Genomic DNA, 22,997 nt, shown 5'->3' on the forward strand with positions numbered 1-22,997 from the left:
TAAATGTGAATAAAAGCAAGGTTGTTAGGTACAGTAGGGTTGAGGGTCAAGTCAATTGGGAGGTGAGTTTGAATGGAGAAAAACTGGAGGAAGTGAAGTGTTTTAGATATCTGGGAGTGGATCTGGCAGCGGATGGAACCATGGAAGCGGAAGTGGATCATAGGGTGGGGGAGGGGGCGAAAATTCTGGGAGCCTTGAAGAATGTGTGGAAGTCGAGAACATTATCTCGGAAAGCAAAAATGGGTATGTTTGAAGGAATAGTGGTTCCAACAATGTTGTATGGTTGCGAGGCGTGGGCTATGGATAGAGTTGTGCGCAGGAGGATAGATGTGCTGGAAATGAGATGTTTGAGGACAATGTGTGGTGTGAGGTGGTTTGATCGAGTAAGTAACGTAAGGGTAAGAGAGATGTGTGGAAATAAAAAGAGCGTGGTTGAGAGAGCAGAAGAGGGTGTTTTGAAATGGTTCGGGCACATGGAGAGAATGAGTGAGGAAAGATTGACCATGAGAATATATGTGTCGGAGGTGGAGGGAACGAGGAGAAGAGGGAGACCAAATTGGAGGTGGAAAGATGGAGTGAAAAAGATTTTGTGTGATCGGGGCCTGAACATGCAGGAGGGTGAAAGGAGGGCAAGGAATAGAGTGAATTGGAGCGATGTGGTATACCGGGGTTGACGTGCTGTCAGTGGATTGAATCAAGGCATGTGAAGCGTCTGGGGTAAACCATGGAAAGCTGTGTAAGTATGTGTATTTGCGTGTGTGGACGTATGCATATACATGTGTATGGGGGTGGGTTGGGCCATTTCTTTCGTCTGTTTCCTTGCGCTACCTCGCAAACGCGGGAGACAGCGACAAAGCAAAAAAAAAAAAAAAAAAAAAAAAAAAAATATATATATATATATATATATATATATATATATATATATATATATATATATATATATATATATATATATATATACCTTGATCAGCATGAGGAAAAAAGAAACATGGTAAGTCCGGCGTGAACTTTCGTGTATCAAACAATACTCAAAACACCGTGTTTTATATCTGCATATACACATAAGAAACGAAAAAAGGAAAGACAAGGGAAAGTATCTACAAATCTTGTAGAAAGTGAGAGACCTGTCTTTTGAAATGTGTCATGTCATAGTTATTGGAAAAGACATGAGAGGGTAGAGAGTGACAAAGCTTCGACGTGTAGGGAAAGAACCAGGTATCAAAACAGTCCACCCTGGAGTTGCCGAGGGACATACAATAATCATGTGAAGCAGCAGTTTGCCGTGTATTGCGTCGTCTAACTAATGGTGTGGGCTCACAAGCAGCCAGCTCTCGCGAGCAAAAACTATAGTAATACCTACAGAAGATGGATATTGAACCAACATTGCGGCGTAGGGCAAGGGAGTCAAGTTTGGAAAGATAGTTTGGGACAGGCTATAAGTCGGACCGCTTTCGACTCAACTCTGTCAAATATGGATGCAGAGCTAGACCCACACCAAATGTGAGAGTAGCACTCCATACGAGGATGAAGCAATCCCTTGTACAAAAGTAGAAACTATTCAAAAGAGAAGCAGTTTCGACATCTAATTAGGACTCTCGGTTTATGAGTGGAAGACATAACTATTCCTGTAATGTGGGGTTTCCAAGAAAAAGTGGATGTTACAGCAATATCAAATATGTTCAGCGAGTCAAGAGGTGAAATTACAGAACCGACAAAGGAGAGACGAAAGGTGAGGATTTTTCGATAGTGTTGGTTAGAAATTTCGTCTTAGAAGCATTAAACTTGACAGGACATTGTGAACCCTACTGAGACATCCTGTCCAAGTCTGAGGTAAACTCAGACTTGGACAGGATGCAGATGCAGATGCAGATCGAGTGAGAGAAGAGGGAGCAGAATTGAAGGATGTGAAGGAATGCAGGCAGTGTTGGGTCGTCAGCGTGTGAGTGTATTGTATTACTTGTGCAGGAGATTTAACCTATGCCGGAGTGGGGAATGTAAACAAGTTTCTCTTATATCATTATCATATATTCATTTATAATTACCCCACGACCAATTCATGAAACCAAAAAAAAAAAGGAAAAAAAAAAAAAAAGAGTCCTGGTGTTACCCAAGACCTTTCTAACGGCTCCTGTGGTTGAAGGCTGCGCTACTTCTAGTCACAGGGGAATGTTGACTCCTTTAAGAGTAAAAAGTTCCACGACACTCTTCGCCCAGAGATACAGCCTTGTCGAAGACCACTTTTCACACGTGGTGTAGACTGAAGGTGGAGTCCCCTAGCACCAATACACACACACACACACACATATATATATATATATATATATATATATATATATATATATATATATATATATATACATATATATCCAAGAAAGACAAGTGAAATTGTACATCCGCTCTGACTTTCACACGTTCAACACTTTCAAATAACCACTACACAAAAATAAAAATGGCAAGATTAACTGGATGATGTATTACTGTAAAGAATAACTGTTACTTACATTTGCAGCTCATGATGGGGAAACCTGTGAAGTACAGAGGAATGAATTAGAATTCGTATGCAATTAACCAATATATATATATATATATATATATATATATATATATATATATATATATATATATATATATATATATATATATATAATGAAGTTATTTCAAATATGCAGATGTTCAGTTTTACAAATGAAATCATCAAAATTCATTGATATAATGGAGACACTTAGAGATTGAGAGAAGGGTTTATGCCAATTGCACATAAAACACGATATAAATTATATATATATATATATATATATATATATATATATATATATATATATATATATATATATATATATCAAAATATTTGCATTCGTTCGAAATTCACACAAAGTCTCAATAATCAGTAGGACTTACCCGATTAAAAACCTTTTGAATCTACGCATGGAATAATCACAGAGCAAAAAAAAATAACCTGATAATGTAAATAGAAACCATTAAAGTGCAAGAGGGAGAAATAGTATATCCAACCCGTTCAGTGCTCTGGCGCTGTCTTTAAGAACGGCGCTACGACCCCTTGAGCACAAGGTAACGACCCTCGAGCGCGACCTGTACGACTCTCTAGTATAATGTATCTGACCTCTGACCTTCTCTTTTAAGGATCAGGTCAAAGGTCAGGTCAATCTATCAAAGAATCCCAACCGTCGTGCTCCAGGGTCGTGCCCGTGTGCTCCAGGGTCGTGCCCGTGTGCTTCGCGGTCGTACCGTGTGCTCCAGAGTCATACCCGTGTGCTCCTGGGTCGTGGCCGTGTACTCTAGGGTCGAACTCGTGTGCTCCAGGGTCGTATCTGTGTACTCCTGGGTGGTCCCTGTGTGCTCCAGGGTCGTACCCGTTTACACCAGGGTCGTCCCCGTGTGCTCCAGGGTCGTACCCGTGTGCTCCAGGGCCATACCTATGTGCTCTAGGGTCGTACCCGTGTGCTCCAGGGTCGAAACCGTGTGCTCCAGGGTCGTCCCCGTTTGCTCCAGAGCCATACCTGTGTGCTCCAGGGTCGTCCCCGTGTGCTCCAGGGTCGAAACCGTGTGCTCCAGGGCCATACCTGTGTGCTCCAGGGTCGTCCCCGTGTGCTCCAGGGTCGTCCCCGTGTGCTCCAAGGTCGAAACCGTGTGCTCCAGGGTCGACACCGTGTGCTCCAGGGTCGTACCCGTGTGCCCCAGGGCCATACCTGTGTGCTCCAGGGTCGTCCCCGTGTGCTCCAGGGTCGAAACCGTTTGCTCCAGGGTCGTCCCCGTGTGCTCCAGGGCCATACCTGTGTGCTCCAGGGTCGTCCCCAGGGTCGAAACCGTGTGCTCCAGGGTCGAAACCGTGTGCTCCAGGGCCATACCTGTGTGCTCCAGGGTCGTCCCCGTGTGCTCCAGGGTCGTACCTGTGTGCTCCAGGGCCATACCTGTGTGCTCCAAGGTCGTCCCCGTGTGCTCCAGGGTCGTCCCCGTGTGCTCCAGGGTCGAAACCGTGTGCTCCAGAGTCGTACCCGTGTGCTCCAGGGTCGTACCCGTGTGCTCCAGGGTCGAAACCGTGTGCTCCAGGGCCGTACCCGTGTGCTCCAGGGTCGAAACCGTGTGCTCCAGGGTCGAAACCGTGTGCTCCGGGGTCGTACCCGTGTGCTCCAGGGTCGAAACCGTGTGCTCCAGGGTCGAAACCGTGTGCTCCAGGGTCGTATCCGTGTGCTCCAGGGCCATACCTGTGTGCTCTATATCGTACTCGTGTGCTCCAGGGTCGTACCCGTGTGCCCCAGGGCCATACCTGTGTGCTCCAGGGTCGTACTCGTGTGCTCCAGGGTCGTACCCGTGTGCCCTAGGGCCATACCCGTGTACTCCAGGGTCGTACCCCTCACAGTGTTTCAGACGGTGGGAGTGACCCCCTCAGAATCATGCAGTCAACAATCCAGTAGTGTGGTAAAGGGAGGCAGGTGACCTAACCCTCATCATCTCACCTTGGACGATGATCCTCTGGTCGCTATCTCGTTCGCTGGTGTCACACAAGCCTCCTCACCTTGGCTGGCTTGCCCCTCCGTCTACGAACCACCACCACCCACCCACACGGACACACACACACCCACACACACACCCACACGGACACACACACACACGTTCATTTTTTGCCATCAAGATACGCAACGAACCCACCCCGTCACCAGGGTTAGAGACTAGAGGCGGATGAAGAGATTATAAGTTTAATTTGGGTGAAGGCGGATGCAGAGGGGAGGGCGAGCCCGGCGCCCGTGTCAAGCTGGTGGAGGAGGCGGAGGAGGAGGACAAGGACAGTGGTTGTGATCGTGACGTAACGATCCAAAAGTTTATTCCCGAGGACATAAGAGGGCACCATCCACGACACGGTGGGGTGCCTGCATTATAGTGTCACCAGCTGTAACTGGTTACCTAACCACAATATGGTAGGGTGCCTACATTACAGTATCAACAGCTGTAACTGGTTACCCAGCCACAATAATGTGAGGTGCCTACAATACAGTATAACCATCTGTAACTAACTACACACATAAACAGTAATGAACAGTATTCCATATATATATATATATATATATATATATATATATATATATATATATATATATATATATATATTATAAAGCCAGTTATAACGATGACATGTAAATGACTCGATTTTATATATTTCCTATACACTAAGACTGTATGCATATACAGCATTCATATTATAATCACCAGAAGAATTCATAATTTGACTATGAAAAAGGTAGATGAATCAGTGTTTGTATATATATATATATATATATATATATATATATACAATCCCTGGGGACAGGGAAGAAAGAGTACTTCCCACGCATTCCCTGCGTGTCGTAGAGGGCTCCTAAAAGGTGTGGAAGCGAGGAACTGGAAATCCTCCCCTTCTGTTTTACTTTTCCAAACGAAGGAACAGAGATGCGGGTCAAGTGAGGATGTTCCCTGTAAGGCTCAGTCATCTGTTTTTGACGCTACCTCGTTAACGTGGGAAATGACGAATATGTATGAAAAGAACTATGTATGTTACCCAGAAACCCTTATATAGGAGCTCCTGGAGAGGTGCGACTTTAAGCAGTGGCCTTTGGTCAGGCTGCATAATGGGATTAGCCTCGTTCAAGAACTTCCCTTTATAAGGGGTTCACATCTTCCTGACATTGGTAGCAGCTGCAGGAGCCTTTACATAGAAGGTTCTGGGTAACACCAGGCGGAGGAGGGTGGATGTGTTGGAAATAGATTATTCTGGGACACGATGTGATGTGACTGTAAGGGTAAAAGAGGGTGTGATGGAATGGTTTGGACATATGGAGAGAATGAGTGTGGAGTGATTGACAGTGAGGATACAATATGTCGGAAGTTGGGGAGCAAGCAGAAAACGAAGGCCAGATTGCAAACGGAGGGATGGAATGGACAAAATTTCGAGTGATCGGGGCCTGACATGCAGTAGGGTGATGGACATGCACAGGGACAGAATGAATTAGAACGTTGTGGTATACAGGGGTCGACGTAGTCACTGCACTGAATCAGAACAAGTGAAGCGGCCGGGAGAAACCATGGAAAGGTCTGTGGGGCCTGGATGTGGAAGGGTGGGGTGGGATGGGGTGGGGTCGGGTGGGGAGGGGGGAGGCTGTAGTTTTGATGTACTGCACCTGTCAGCTAGAGAATGGATGTGAGTGAATGTGGTCTTTCTTCGTCTGTTTTGCGGCCACTTCGCTGACATGGGAAACGTGGAACAACAACAACAATAACAATAATGATAATGATAATAGTAATGATAATACACATGAATACATATAAAGTGTGTGTGTGTGTGTGTGTGTGTGTGTGTGTGTGTGTGTGTGTGTGTGTTGGGGAGCGTGGCGATGATTTACACAAGACCTTAGGTTTATTTACAAATGACCCGCCAGGTTCATAACCTAAAAACCTTTGCATGAAATAAGATACAGGAATGAGGAAATTCTTTGTTCTGGCTCGTCCATAAAAGTTACCCAATGTTTATTAAGGCCTCTTCGTCTCCTTTCACAACGCGAGGCGTCGGGCGGGGGTTCATCTCTCACCTTCCCCTGAAGCACACAGGTTGGGGGGGAGGGGAGGGGAGGGGAGGGGAGGGGACACACACACACACACACACACACACACCCTGTGTGAGTGGGGAATTCTTAGGTACGTGTTAAGGAAGGAATTTCATTCTGGACGAGCATCTGGTCCAGTGGTTATGAGAGAGAGAGAGAGAGAGAGAGAGAGAGAGAGAGAGAGAGAGAGAGAGAGAGAGAGAGAGAGAGAGAGACCCACTGAGAGTTGCTTCTTTCATGATCATTTCCCTCACAAAACTGTTCGCGTTGTCTAGATTAAGACGCAGGATGGGTGGGTGGGTGGGTCGTGTTGTGTTGCGTCGGTTCGCTCCCCCCCCACTTAGCGCGGCCGCCACTGGCGTCACTGTTTCCAAATCTCGCGATTCCCAGATAAATTTCCGCTTCTGAATCGGTGGAGGTCTTATAGCACAACAGCACACGTTCGGGACGAGCCATAATTAAATCAGAACCGTTACACCCTTCACCGGGACCCTGGCCACTCCGGGGTCAAAGGTCACGGGTGTTCCGAGGGACACCTTCCACTCCCAAACCTAAAACTTTTCGTACAGAGGCGTTTTTAGGGAGACGCGTCTTCAACCATTCTTTAAGATCGCTTACCGAAGATCGCTACCGAAGCTTCCCACTTCGTTCTTTAAGCTTTCGCCACCAGGTGGCCTCGTAGAAGAAGATAAGCAAAAATTTGCAATCTGTGGGAACGCTGGTACCATCAACGTATCGCGCTATACACGCCCACCCTTTGGTTTCTGGGCAAAAAAACTGGCCGTGCCACGTGAGTGATGCAACAAGTATGACGTCACAACAACGTCATCAACGGGGGAAGCGGAGTCGGCACACAGGGTACAGCCTCAGAAGATGCCAGACGTCGCTGGGAACTTTAACAGGAAAATATATCTTATTCACCTACATGAGAACTAATGGGAATTCTGAATAACTCTTACATAGTATCGCTAGCCAAGAAAAACTATTACAAAAATATGGAACTGTAACAATATGGTAAGTAACATATAGATTGAAGAAAAAAAGATCCGAGATCAAAATAACGAACTGAAAATTCAGTTAATTCCAGCGTAAGTGAAAGTGTGGCTTGGTAACATCTGCTGTCGAATTTTTCATCTCACTGACGGATCATCGGTGGCTCAGTACCTCGCCTCACTTTTTGTTCGCGACCTCCAGAGAGAGAGAGAGAGAGAGAGAGAGAGAGAGAGAGAGAGAGAGAGAGAGAGACATTGTAAAATAGATACTAAACTAAAAAAAGATAGACATGTCAGGGATACGTTCGTCCTTATATGAACACAAGGAAACCAACAGGTGCCAGCATCGGCAGGAGGAATAAACACGGAGCTACAAATACAAATCAAAAAGAAATATGTCAACAACACACAGGGAATGAATCACTGTAATATATATATATATATATATATATATATATATATATATATATATATATATATATATATATATATATATGTATATATATATATATATATATATATATATATATATATATATATATATATATATATATATATATGTATTTTTTTTTTTTAAGGAAGAAAATCGACCATGACTACGAGAGGTAGCAGGACCTGGCAAGATAGCAGTAACAGCACTGAAAAAGTAACACCTATGACAACAGTGACAGATATCCCTAAGTAACTAAAAGGACAACAGATACGGTAGCAGGAGTAAAAACAGAACGAGTAACGGCAACAGCAGCAGCATAACAGTATGATCCGAGGGAACAACAGGCAACAGAAACACCACCAGCATAGCAACAGCAACAGAACCTGCAGGCAACAGGGAAACCCCCAACACAGCAACAGGAACAGAACCATCAGGCAACAGGGACAGCCCCAACATAGCAACAGGAACAGCACCAGCAGGCAACAAGGACACCACTAACATAGCAACAGAAACAGCACCAGCAGGCAACAGAAATAACACCAGCAGGCAACAGAAATACCACCAACATAGGAACAGGAACAGCACCAGCAGGCAACAGGGACACCACCAACATAGCAACAGGAAGTGCACCAGGAGGCAACAGGGACACCACCAACATGGCAACAGGAACAGCACCAGCAGGCAACAGAAATACCACCAGCAGGCAACAGAAATACCACCAACATAGGAACAGGAACAGCACCAGCAGGCAACAGGGACACCACCAACATAGCAACAGGAAGTGCACCAGGAGGCAACAGGGACACCACCAACATAGCAACAGGAAGAGCACCAGGAGGCAACAGGGGCACCACCAACATAGCAACAGGAAGAGCACCAGGAGGCAACAGGGGCACCACCAACATAGCAACAGGAAGAGCACCAGGAGGCAACAGGGGCACCACCAACATAGCAACAGGAAGTGCACCAGGAGGCAACCGGGACACCACCAACATGGCAACAGGAAGAGCACCAGGAGGCAACAGGGGCACCACCAACATAGCAACAGGAACAGCACCAGCAGGCAACAGAGGCACCACCAACATAGCAACAGGAAGAGCACCAGCAGGCAACAGGGGCACCACCAACATAGCAACAGGAAGAGCACCAGCAGGCAACAGGGGCACCACCAACATAGCAACAGGAACAGCACCAGCAGGCAACAGGGGCACCACCAACATAGCAACAGGAACAGCACCAGCAGGCAACAGGGGCACCACCAACATGGCAACAGGAACAGCACCAGGAGGCAACAGGGGCACCACCAACATAGCAACAGGAAGAGCACCAGGAGGCAACAGGGGCACCACCAACATAGCAACAGGAACACCACTGGCAGGCAACAGGAACAGCACCAGAGGACAGCAAGACTAGTACCACCACAGCAACAGCAACAAAACCATCACAGCAACAGGAACAACAGCAAGCAACAGGACCACCACTAGCTTAACAACAGGAACATCGCCAGCAGCAGCTAGAATGAGTGCAGAGAAGAGCACACAGAATCATCCTGGCTCTACCGTACACCACCTACCATGAAGCTCTCATCTGGCTGAACCCCCAACATCACAAGCATCTCAGCAAGATCACCAACAACAAAGCAACAGGAACACCACCAACACAGCAACGGAAACATCACCAACACAGCAACAGGAACACCACCAACACAGCAACGGAAACATCACCAGCACAGCAACAAGAACACCACAAAGACAAACAAAAAGAACGCCATACACACGGCAACAGGAAACCAACACAGCAACAAGAACACCACCAACACAGCAACAAGAACACCACCAACACAGCAACAAGAACACCACCAACACAGCAACAAGAACACCACCAACACAGCAACAAGAACACCAACACAGAAACAGGAACACCACCAACACAGCAACAAGAACACCACCAACACAGCAACAAGAACACCACCAACACAGCAACAAGAACACCACCAACACAGCAACAAGAACACCAACACAGAAACAGGAACACCACCAACACAGCAACAAGAACACCACCAACACAGCAACAAGAACACCAACACAGAAACAGGAACACCACCAGCACAGCAACGGAAACACTACCATCACAGCAACAGAAACAACAACAAAACAGCAATACAGACACCATCCATACAGCAACAGGAACATAATCAACACAGCAACAAGATCATCATCATCAACACAGCAATAGCGACACCACTAACACCTCAACAGGAACAGCGTCAGCACAACAACAGAGAAACCTTGAACACAGCAACAGGAACATCATCAACACAGCAACAGGAACACCACTAACTCAGCAACGGGAACACCATCACTACCACAACAAGAACATCACTAGTACAACAACAGGACCACCAACAGACACCACGAACAAGCCAGAGAAACGTCATACCCATACAACAACAGGAACACCATCAACACAGCAACGGGAATACCACAAGTGTAACAACAGAGCCACCAAAACAGGAACACTATCAACACAGCAACAGGAATACTACTGGTAGAAAAACAGGACCAACACTAGGCAGAAAAACAGAAACACCAACACAGCAACAGGTACACCACTGGACACAGCAACAGGAACACCACCAACACAGTATCAAAAACACCTCCAGCACAGCAACAGGAACCCCACCACCACAGCAACCAGGATCACCACCAGCACAGCAACCAGGAAAACCCCACCAACACAGGATCACGACCACAAACCACAGAGCAGTACGAACACGACCAGACGAATCCAAGTATCGACCCATCTGTTCTCCCAGACCCTAGGCAAAATGGCCAATGAGTCAACTCTTATTTGCTGAGTGAGTACGGGAGCAGTCATCATCCTGTCAGGTGCTAAGATTAGCGGTTTGAGGAAAAGTTGCTATTTGTCAGCTGTCGACGGGAGGGTAATTGTCTTGTTTGCCACACAAAGATGGTTAAGTGGGTGATGGACTGATATCTATTGTGGGTACCTATTTCCATCTGACTATTATCCACCCATCTATCCCTTGTTCTATATGCATCTATCTACCTATCTATATCTATTTATCCACCATGTGTACTATGTCTTTATCATGCTTGCACACACACACACACACACACACACACACACACACACACACACACTAACTTAAGCCAAGTGTGTGTGTGTGTGTGTGTGTGTGTGTGTGTGTGTGTGTAGTGTGCGTATTAGAGACCGATAGATCAAAGAAGAAAATTAATCCAAATTTGACCTAAACCAGTCCATGCTCATAAATCTCTCACAGTGGCAGATTACAATGCATATAAAAGGTCAAGAAAAAAAATAATAATAATACCTGATTGTTGACGCGAAAACAGTATCGAATTCGCCTGAAATTCCGATCTAGAACCTCTGATCATATCGGATCAGAAAAAAAAAAAGGAAAATGCAATTTAGGCTGTAAAATCAGTTCCATCCCACACAGTCGAGGAAACATACTTGTGGATGATGAAGAAAATGGTAAATCAGGTTTATGATGGCCTGAGCCCTGGGGAAATGGTGTCCTTTCACCCAATATCTGTTGTTTATTTACACTGTCACTTGTAAACATCACCCGCTCACAGCTCGTCTGTTTGTCAGCAAGCTCTTGTCGTGAGGCCATACACATAGTGAGAGGCGTCTTGCAATTACGTTTCGACATTTGAGCAAAGTGTTTAAAGACTGTTCGGGTTGGTGGATGTAGTTAGTCTGACGCTGGCGGGGGGTTAATGACCCTGGCCCGAACAATGATCTAGCTACCAAAATGTCGACAAGGGTAATAGAGCCTTGTTTGTTGGCACGTTGGGTGATGTAGTGTCCCACGCGAACACCAAGAGTGTTGGACCTGGAAAGCTTACGCAGGTAACGCCAGCGTTAGATAAGCTAACACCAGTGGTGGGTGAAGCAAGCGAACACCTGTGGTGGGTGAGGCAAGCTAACACCTTTGGTGGGTGAGGCAAGCTGACACCAGTGGTGGATGAGAGAAGCTAACACCAGTGGTGGGTGAGGCAAGCTAACACCTGTGGTGGGTGAGGCAAGCTAACACCTGTGATGGGTGAAGCAAGCTAACACCTGTGGTGGGTGAGGCAAGCTAACACCTGTGGTGGGTGAGGCAAGCTAACACCTGTGGTGGGTGAGGCAAGCTAACACCTTTGGTGGGTGAGGCAAGCTGACACCAGTGGTGGATGAGAGAAGATAACACCAATGGTGAGCGAGGCAAGCTAACACCAGCGGCGGGCGAGATAAGCTAACACCAGTGGTGGAGGTATGGTGCTAAACCCAGCTCTGAAAATAACATGCTAACACCAGTGACACAAGTGGTGGACGCGCCAAACTAACACCCAGTGTTGGACACTTGACTATACGAGTGATGGGTTAATGAAGAACCCAGTGTTGAGGATGGAGGAGCAAAGCAGAACCAAACAGCATCATCTGCCAACGTACTGAACCATGTAGACCTTCTCTCAGTGAATCATGTACTGAGCACTTTCACTTAACCATACCTTTCTGCTTTACCGAATCATACAAGTCGCCACCAGTCTCCCTCAACCATGCAATGTCTTGCAACGAATCATGAGCACCCATGTCACTGAATCATAGTTCCCTCCTCACCCACTCTATCATGCATGCACTGCCAAACCCATCACACGCGATCACGCAAGACCATATAATAGACGCTGCTCCCGAAACTTCACTGCGTGACACTAATCTCACTGAATCTTGAGTGTCTTGCCACTTCAATGCCGTGTCAGTGAACCAAAGAGTGGTTCAAAAGTTGGCATTGGAACGGTCTTTGACACACACACACACACACACACACACACACACACACACAGATAGGAGTAAAGACATGACACATACACACAAGATTAAGAGACGGGGCAACACGAGTGTAAAGCTCTCTCCCCGTAACACACAAATGATGATCACACACACAAACACATACTCTACATACGGGGCCAGCTGACATTTCTGGAAGCCAAGACCATGAAAGAATTCTACATATCCTATGCATAAGATGTTGTATGTTACGTGCTAATGGAAGAAATAAAACACTGTACGAAGAGAACTTTCCCCCACACAGAGATGCAAGGCGTATGATTGAGAGAGAGGCTATACAGAAGATCTTTAACTGTGTTCTGATTGTGGGAGCTTCAGCAAGCGAGTAGAACTTTCGAGGTTAAAGAAGATCGTGGGGCGATAAGATCGCTTGCGTTTAAATACAGACGAGTGGTGAAAAGATCTTATGAGTTCGAACTAAGTTGAACAGCGAGATGAACGTTCTAGTTTAATCGCACGACGAAATCAACGCCCGCGTTCAAACACAGTTGAAATTTTGAGTCGAAACATAAGCCATTAACGAGTTGAACGCTCAGGTGTAACCAAGAGTGAGTGAACTTCAAGAGAAAAGACAGAATGTTGGTTTTGAAAGAAGAAAAAATGAAATACGAAAAAAAATACATATGTAAACCAGAGAGAGTTAAGTCCGGGCTTCTAATACATCATACATCTTTAAAGTGAATAATATTAATAAAAGAATTGATATATCAAAAACAAAGATGATGCGCTGAAAAAAAGAAGAATATGTTTCTAAAGTCACTTCAGAAACGTTCGGATGTGTTGATATGCCAAATAATGGTTTATGGTTAGGTCAAGAATGTTAATGTGGGTAACGGTGGAACATAAGCTGTCAAAGGAGCGAGGTGCCTCTTACGTTTCCCCCATGTGTTGTCATTTTCATGAGTGAAAATAATAAAAGTTTCATTTCAACAGTAGGTAAGTAACTGACTGAAGGCCTCTCACGTAAAGAGAGGAAGAACGCTGTGGAGATTAATATCATCCGCGTGTGATGCTTAAGCCGCATGTGGTTCTGTGGGGGAGTTACTGTTCTAGAATGACAACGGGCAGGTTCAAGGACAGAGCTGCGAGGCCTTCCAGCGTTAAGGTGAACTTGGTCACGTGTCATGTACGTCTTGCTGTCCAAATGCAGAACTTCGGTGATGATCAGTAAAGTAGGAGAGCTAGCCAAAAGAAATCTGACGAGAAAAGCCTGATAATGCTCGTCTCTCAAAGGGGGCGTTTGAGATCTCTCTGAAAATCAAGATATGAATCGAGAGGGTAGTCGACTGCAGCGTCAAAGCTCCTGCTGAAGATGTGTTACGACAACACTATATCCTGGGTCTATCATCACCCCAGCTCGGGTGCTGTGATCCAGCTATATCATACGGCCAGTACATTAAGTCAATGCTATATCACCATTGTACAGACTCGTTTCAATAAATCACATATTGCCTACTCGCTCAACGATGTTTCGACCTTAATGACCCCTGCTAAAGGTCTCCTCCAGGAAGCATAAAAATGTCAATCAAATCCATGAAAGATACAAAAAGAAAACTGTCAGCGAGGAAAACGAGAGGGGCTTAATATGCAAGAGGGGTGCGTCTCGAAGGGTAATGCAACAACACGGTAAACAGAAAATGGGAATGCTCAGTGGGTGTCCCATCTTTTCAAGTCGAAATTCGGTTTTATATGGGCAAATACAGCGTCCCCGCACGCGGGTAGGGAAGCCGGTGGCACCATGCTAATTGTGCACTTTGCCGAACGTCGAGTGAAAATCGACAAAGGTCGCTACACTCCTACAGCGTCAACTACAGCGTTCTCATTCTCTCTATGAACTCCCCGCCGTCAGTGAGTGACACACTGCCATCTCCTGGGAATCATACACCTCTCTCCCACCGAGTCACTTGCTGTCATCTCACTGAATCTTTTACTGTCATCTCACACAGTAACACATGTTTGTCTGAGGAATTCATATTCACTACTTGTGGTGCTGTTCGCCTGGGTCATGTCTCCTGCCCACAACCATTACTGTCATCCACGCCTGATCAAGGTGCTTCATTAACATTCGCAAATAGACTAATAGACCCATTTCTCTTCGATGTGTCACTTTCACTTTGACCGACTATTATCATTTACATACATACATTATATATATATATATATATATATATATATATATATATATATATATATATATATATATATATATATATATATATATATTGTGAGTGGGTTACAGGACTTTGAGGTTTTGACACAAGCCAAAAAGTCTACCTGTGGTGATATACGGAATACGGTTTCAACAAAGACCTTCAAAGGATCCCCTAGAGAGGCTGTCTTGAATAACACCATAAACCTTATCATAGAAAAAAAGGTGTTGGGGCAATCATATTATATATATATATATATATATATATATATATATATATATATATATATATATATATATATATATATATATATATATATATATATATATATATATATATATATTCCTTGTAATACACGGGGAAATGAAACACAAGTTCCCAAATGCACTATCGCGTAATGATCACATCATCAAGGTAGATACAAGAAAGAAATATAACAATCAGTTGATAAACAATTAGAGACGTGTCTGAGACTCCATTTGGTAAACAAATGACTACCCGAATGGAGGTCGGGTGCGTTCAAGTCTGGCAACATGCGCATCATACAATTCATTATGTGGACAAAAAAGGAAACTGTTTACAAGTTCTATCAGCAATAAAGCAATTCAATTTGTATAGACCTTAACTAATATTAATGATGAAATTCTTTGTGCACTTAATAATAAGAGATTCAATGATATTTCTCGTGGTACAGGAGTTAGAGTTAATAGCTGAGATGGCATTACTCCAGTCAATATAATGATCATAATTTTTGACATGATTAAACAAGGTATTTGATTCTCGTCCAGTTCTTATACTATATTTATGTTGCTTAAGTGTAACAGAAAGATCCTTACCAGGCTGCCCAACATAAATCATATCAAACTTTTTACATGACATTCTATAACATATCCTGAATTACTTTCTGGTGAGTTTTTGAATAATATATTCTTTCGAGTATTGTTGTTGCTGTAGGCAACATCTACATCAAAGTATTTATGTAACATGGGAAGTAATGCAAAATTATCACTAAAATGGAGAACTAAACGCTTCTTGGTGTCAAGGGGAGGTTTGGGTTTAACTCTGTATAACGATTTCTTCGCCAACTTAAGGGATTTAACAATGAAAGATCTAAGATACTTTAACTTGGATCCAATGGAATATATCTTCTCAAACTGATCATCAATAAACTCTGGACTTTATTGCCAAAATGTATGGACTTGTCAAAAGAAAAAAAAAATTCCAGCAACACCCATAGCGAGTTCAGTGGGCTTCATTATATATAACTGTCAAAGTGGTGATTTTCGTTATTGAGTCCATTAGTGGGTAAGATATCAAATTCTAGTACCATGAACAATGTAGATTTAGTTGATAAGCTTCATGATAACAATGGTGGTTTTGATTCTCAAACTGGTTAGCTTTGATGTTTCATATAAGTTCACAAAAGTTCCAGTTGATGACCTCTTAGAATAATTAGTTTATGTATTGGATAATATTTATTTACCTGTTTTTAAGTATTTTCTTTTAATTAAAAAAAATTGTGTATAAAAGACTGTCTTTCAATTTAGTGGAGAATATCATGCTGAGAAATTTGATACAGCAATAGGTAACCCTGCTTCACGTGCACTAAGTTATCTTTGCATGGAATTCTGAAACAAAGTTACTAAAGAGTATCTTACCCTCTAATCCAATTTGGTTTATGTGCGTAGATGATATTGCAAGTATTTGGCCAACAAATGAAAATCTACGAACATTTCTCCCTTTACTTAATTTAGTATCTTCCATCAACTTTACAAGAAAAATTGAAAATAATGGTATGTTACCATTTTGAGATTGCATCATCCATGGGGATGGAAACATGGTTAAGTTTAGCATAAACAGAAAGCTTACCAATGTATGCTCATATGTCCATTATTACTCAGCTCACTATGACATAGTTAAATCATCATCTTTCCAGTTTATGTTCCTTAGAGCATTAGGTATATGCACTCCAGCGTTTATTGATGATGAGTCTGAGAAGATATATTCTATCAGATCCAAGTTAAAGTACCCAGATCTTTCATTGATAAATCCCTTGAGTTGGCAAAGAAATCATTATATGGAGTTAAACCTCCCCTTGACACCAAGAACCTTTTAGTTCTCCCATCTAATATTAATTTTACATTACTTCCCATGTTGCTTAAATCCTTTATTGCAAATGTCTTCAGCAACAACAATACTATAAAGAATATCTTAATAAGGAACTCACAAGAAAGTTCTGCAGGATGCGTTTACAGAGTAACATGTAAAAATTGTGATATGTTTTATGTTGGGCAGACTTTTAAGGATCTTTCTGTAAGACTTAAGCAACATGAATATAATATCAGGATACTACAAGAATCAAATGCCTTGTTTAATAATGTTAAAAATTATGATAAATGAACTGACTGTTCTAATGGCATCTCAGTTATTAACTCTAACTCCGGTACCACAAGAAATATCACAGTCTTTGTCATTGAATACATAAAAAAGTGTAACATTAATACTAGTGAAGGTCTATACAAACTGGATAGCTTTATTGTCGATAGAATTTGTAAACAGTTCCCTTTCTGGTCCACATGATAAATGATGCGCATGTTGCCAGATTTGAACGCACCCGACCTCCATTTGGGTAGTCACTTGTTTACCAAATGGCGCCATAGCTACGACTCTTCCTTGTTTATCAACTAACTGTTATATTTCTTTCTTGTATCTCCCCTGATGATGTTATCATAACACGAAAGTGCATCTAGGAAATTACCGTGTTTCATTTCCCCGGGGATTAAAAGGAATTCATTGGATCACGCGTTCAGCTGTGATCATTTCCAATATATATATATATATATATATATATATATATATATATATATATATATATATATATATATATATATATATGATTGATAATGTATTCTCGTCACAGTCCCTGACAATGGTATATATCATCAACGAAATACAAAGTAATTTCTTAATGGCACAGTTAATTCTGTATAATTACCAGTAGCCTTATTCAGGTGTCGCATTATTCACTCAGAACATACATCCCGCGGTCAGTAATCAAGTTAATTACAGTAACAGCTATTTTCTCGAGAGATGGTTGCTGCCATGATTACCCAAGTCCCCAGCCTGCGCCGTCAGAGGACCCGGGCTAAGCTACTCTGTCCGAGGACCAGGGATAAGCTGCTCCGTCCGAGGACCAGGGCTAAGTTGCTCCGTCCGAGGACCAGGGCTAAGCTGCTCCGTCCGAGGACCAGGGCTAAGCTGTTCCGTCCGAGGACCTGGGCTAAGCTGCTCTGTCCGAGGGAAGGTGCAAGGCTGCTCCGTCCAGTAGGCTGTTCTGTTCGGGGACCAGTACCCATTTCCTCCGTCCAAAGTACACCCAGCTGCTCCTTCTAGCAGACCAGTACTCAGTTGCTCCGCCTGAGGGACCAGTACTCAACTACCCAAGACGAGGGTCCAGTACCCAACTGCTCCGTCTGGGGAGCAGTGACCAAGCTGCTCACTGTAGTTCTTTTACTACAACTTTTCCTTCACATTTTCCCTCCCACTGAAGGGCCCCTTCCATCCAGTGTAGGGTATAAACCCTCCTCCCTCCCACTCTCCCAAGGAAAGGCCCACATCTCTCTCCCACAACTTATCCTGAAGTCGCCCCACCAACTCCTCAATCTGAGGTGCTCTGTTTCTTTGTTTCCCCCCCATCATGAACCCATCTCTCCAGCCCCTAAACTCACCGCTTTACTACAATACTACTACTACTAAAACTAATAGTAATAATAATAATAATAATAATAATAATAATAATAATAACATGAAAAAAGAACAAAATAAGAATCTTCTGTTTGGACACAGACACACACACAAGTCCCTGGCCAAATCTTGACTAATTGCCACAGGTGGAGGACGACCTTCTGGATGACTTAATTTGCAGGATGACGGTGTGTGTGGGGACCCCTGGGACGCACGACGCCCCCATTATACAGCAGCAGGAAGGGATCCTCCAGGAGACCTTTTCCATATCAAGACAGACACAGGCGGGCGGTTCTAGACAGACAGACAGAGAGACAGACACAGGCCAGATATGCTAAGGCATGAAATTCTCTAACAATTATGGTGCTGTCTTAAGACTGACATGTAACATATATGTATATAGAAAATAAATGAAATAAAACTTCCCAAGTGAAGAAAATCAATGAAAACAAAAAAAAAAATCACCAAAAGAACGTAAACAAACACGAGAAAAACTCAACCTCCTACGAAAACAAAGAGAAGAAAAAAAAAAAGCCAGACAAATACGAAAAACTAAACAAACAGAGTCGAGTGGGTCATTGTGGAGCGTCGCCTAATTGACACTTTCCTCCCTTAATCCAATCTGTGTTGAAAAGACGCGTCCACAGCCTAAGGCCATATTCTTGCCTGATCATCCCATACAATGGTCGGCCCATACATACACACACACACACACACACACACACACACGCACACACATGCCTCTCTGAGGCTCGAGGTGTCTTTGGCCAACTGGGGGTATCTGCAAGATAAAAGATGAGCAGCCCTCGGGCAGTATCTACAAGGCATGACAAGCAGCCCCTCCCCCCACATCCCACCTTCTTCCCGGAGTATCTGTAAGGCAACGTGAGAAGCACCGAGAGTACCTATGAGGCGAGGCAAGAAACCTTGAGGGAGTATCTGCAAAGCAAGGCACATAGCTCTTTGGGAGTACGACAATCCTTCCAGAGTATCTGCAAGGCAAGACGATCACCCCTTTGAAGAAAATAGCTCAGTTTTGTCAACGAATGTGAGTGGATGAGGATGTACAGATGACTACCTGAGTTCGCATACTTGGTTGAGCCTCTGGATAAATGTTTGTAATTACCTATTTGCCAGGTACAAAGAGAGAGAGGGAGAGAGAGAGAGAGAGAGAGAGAGAGAGAGAGAGAGAGAGAGAGAGAGAGAGAGAGAGTTCTACACTCGTGGAGCACCAATTCTTTTACTTCTTCTACTATTATAAAACTATTTCAACTTTTGACTCATGCCAGCATTCACAGTCATATGGCTTTTTCCATTCATCCAGGACGCTGTTACTAGAGAGTTATTTTTTCACAACTTTTCTGACAAGTATCGCGCTTGACATCGCCTCATGACCTCTGGTTCTTCTGTCTGCATCTTCCGAAGAACTGGTCAGTATCATCAAACTCGTTTAGAAACCTGAAGGCTAAATTCAAGTCACCCCTTACTCTCTTCTTTTCCAATATGGATAGATTTATGTCTGCCTTCAACTCTCTGAGGGCAGGTACCATCTCTGTTGTGTTCTCTTTTGATACTTCTCTATTACTTCTTTGTGCTTCTTCAAGTAAGGTGACCAAACTTGAGAAACCTATTATTCTAGTACTGGCCTAATGTGCGCTGTCAGTGGCTTTTCCCCTGTTGCTTCCTTTACAATTCTTATAAGGTGGGGCTTTGGCGATATATCAAGTACAAATGTCGACTCCCAAGTCCCTCTCACACACAGATTCCAGAAATTTCCATCCTGGAAGACAACAATTTGAATCAAGGCCTTGCCTCACCAAGTCCCATCCACAGTAATTTGTATTTACTAAAGACATTTTCATCAGCCATATATTAGATCAACTTTGGAGTCTGCCGAGTCAGTTGCTCAAAAACCAAAAGGAGCAACGGTCCCAGGACCAAGCCCTGGAGCACGCCACTCATGGCCTCTAACTCCTTTTCGTGAGAGCGCTGACAAGCGCCCTGTGCTTCCTTAAGAATAATCGATTGATTTTGCGAGATCTGTAGAGCTTTAGAACCTGATAATTCTCCTGCAAATTTTATTCACAAACTTAAAAGCTGTTCATACACAAATGTTTTTTGGCTTCCACTTAAAAAGCTCAACAACCTATTTACATTGAAGTTGCAGTCTAGATTCTATTTAGCACCTTTATTTCTTCTACTGTTAACATATAACATATTCAAGACTCCTGTATTTTTGGTTGGAGCACGTTACCTTTCTACTAAATAGTTTTGGGTCAACACATTATGACCAATCCTCACTCGACAGAAAACTGTCTCAAAATGTCAAATCCTGCTGAAATATCATAGTTCAACAACTTTCCCTCAACTTCTACAGTATGGTATTCTTTTGGGCTTTCAAGTCTCATCTAGTTTGATATGTTGCATCTGACAATTATCTAAGATGCTGATATGATAATTGTAGTTATAACTATCGTATATACATTGCTGGAAGTAGTTGATTTAGCCCTTAGCATCTGCTGATACCATGTCCAAGATAACAGCAAAATTCTGCATTCTTCTGCTTTGAGTGGACTCCAACAATTTAATCCTGGATATTTTTGATCTAGGGGCTGCAGTGGAGCTTGATATAATAGCTTGGTGTGCACTTTGGGAACGCATTAGATTGCTAATCTGCTGTCTTTGGGATTGCTCAACTGATATAAGTGCAGCATGAATAACATATCGTTCAAGAAGACTCTGCTGGTCGTTTTGAGGCATGAGATTCTCTTCCTATGACCTCGGCAAAACAAAGAGCCTCATGACATTTTGAGCCACCGGTTATTCTCTCTCTTCTGTTTGTATGATAAACATCAAACCTGATGACATTTACTGTCCGATAATGCAATAAACCATGTTTGGCTGTTTTCATTTATTACCTGCAAAGTCTTATGATAGAAACCCACAAGAGAGGAAACCAAACAAAACCTACTTTTCTCAACGAGTTTTCCTCCAAACTACTCTCATTAAAGCCAATTTTTCACTCTTTCGTTTAAGGATTTAGAATACTTTAGACGTTGATGAAATACTTCAGTCCTCTCAGCAGCAAAAACACTTTTAAAAGTACGTTTAGATGGTGTACATTTCAGTTTAGAGAGATCAAGCCAAGTTCCTGGCGTCTTAGATGAATACGGAAGCTGGGCCCGATTCTTTTTAAGGCCTAATCGGATCTGAACTCTACCGTGCATGTTCTGATACCACAACCACTGGCTATCTCGTCAAAGCTAGAGACACTGGCAGATATCACGAATGAGGAAAACGTCGACCATCCTCAGGATGTCTTCAGTGGCCGATGAACATACCTACCAACCTTAGCCCAATTTCGATCGACGCAATGAATCAATTCACTCAGCATGGTGTTATCTGCTCTCAAGGAGTAGTGAGACACTACCATATAAAAGCTTGAACGATTAGGATACACGAGATGACATAAGAGATAACAATACGTTATCTGGATTATATAAACTCATATACACCGTGTACACCGTGTACGTATTCTCAGATATTTACATATGTAGATAAATCACACACAAACGGAGAGAATACATGATTTAGAAACATGAACATACCACGTGGAGAATGGAGCTTAAAGACCTGACCGCTTTCGTGAATATTCACTTAGGGTTCGAGATTCTTTCTGTATCCCTCATGAAGTGAGTACTCACGAAAGCGCTCGAATCTTTGCGTTTCATTTTCCATTACGCTACCAGCACATCCACTCATGTAAGCCACACACACACACACACACACAGCCCCCTCCCCATACAATCATTTGGCCAAGGACGCTTTCAAAATCCATCATGACTTCACTCATCCAGGAGACGACTCAAGGAAATACGATAATCAGAGACGAAACAATATCATAATCCTCTTAAAAAAAAGAAGAATAAAAAGGGTTTGAGAAAAGGAACCAAGGTGAGACCGGCAGATGACTATAGTCCATATGATGATAGATACTTAGTGCTAGTTTCTTCCACCAGCTTCTATAATCTCTCTAATCTTTTAATTCAGTAACCTCAAGTTTGGTCGGAAGGTTACGGCGACGTAATGGTCACTGTCGTCTGGACTTGCGAAACAGCCGCTACTTTAGCGTTGGCTTACGACAATACCCTTAAAATTATGTGAAAGTGCTACAGGAGTTCCTGCCGTATTGTGAGCGTGGACGACA

At 43.4% G+C, this 22,997-nt stretch overlaps 1 long non-coding RNA gene across 1 annotated transcript in view; it reads right to left on the minus strand.

Annotated features, from left to right (window-relative positions):
* Positions 1 to 2,500: 2,500 nt before the first annotated feature.
* LOC139752889 (uncharacterized) overlaps positions 2,501 to 22,997 on the minus strand; it is a 374,147-nt gene continuing 353,650 nt past the window's right edge. Inside the window, exon 3 of the long non-coding RNA XR_011713612.1 lies at positions 2,501 to 2,525. This is a non-coding gene — a long non-coding RNA (uncharacterized lncRNA). The remainder of the gene's footprint in view (positions 2,526 to 22,997) is intronic.

This window comes from Panulirus ornatus, chromosome 2, assembly GCF_036320965.1.
Source record: "Panulirus ornatus isolate Po-2019 chromosome 2, ASM3632096v1, whole genome shotgun sequence".
Classification (NCBI taxonomy): Eukaryota; Metazoa; Arthropoda; class Malacostraca; order Decapoda; family Palinuridae; genus Panulirus; species Panulirus ornatus.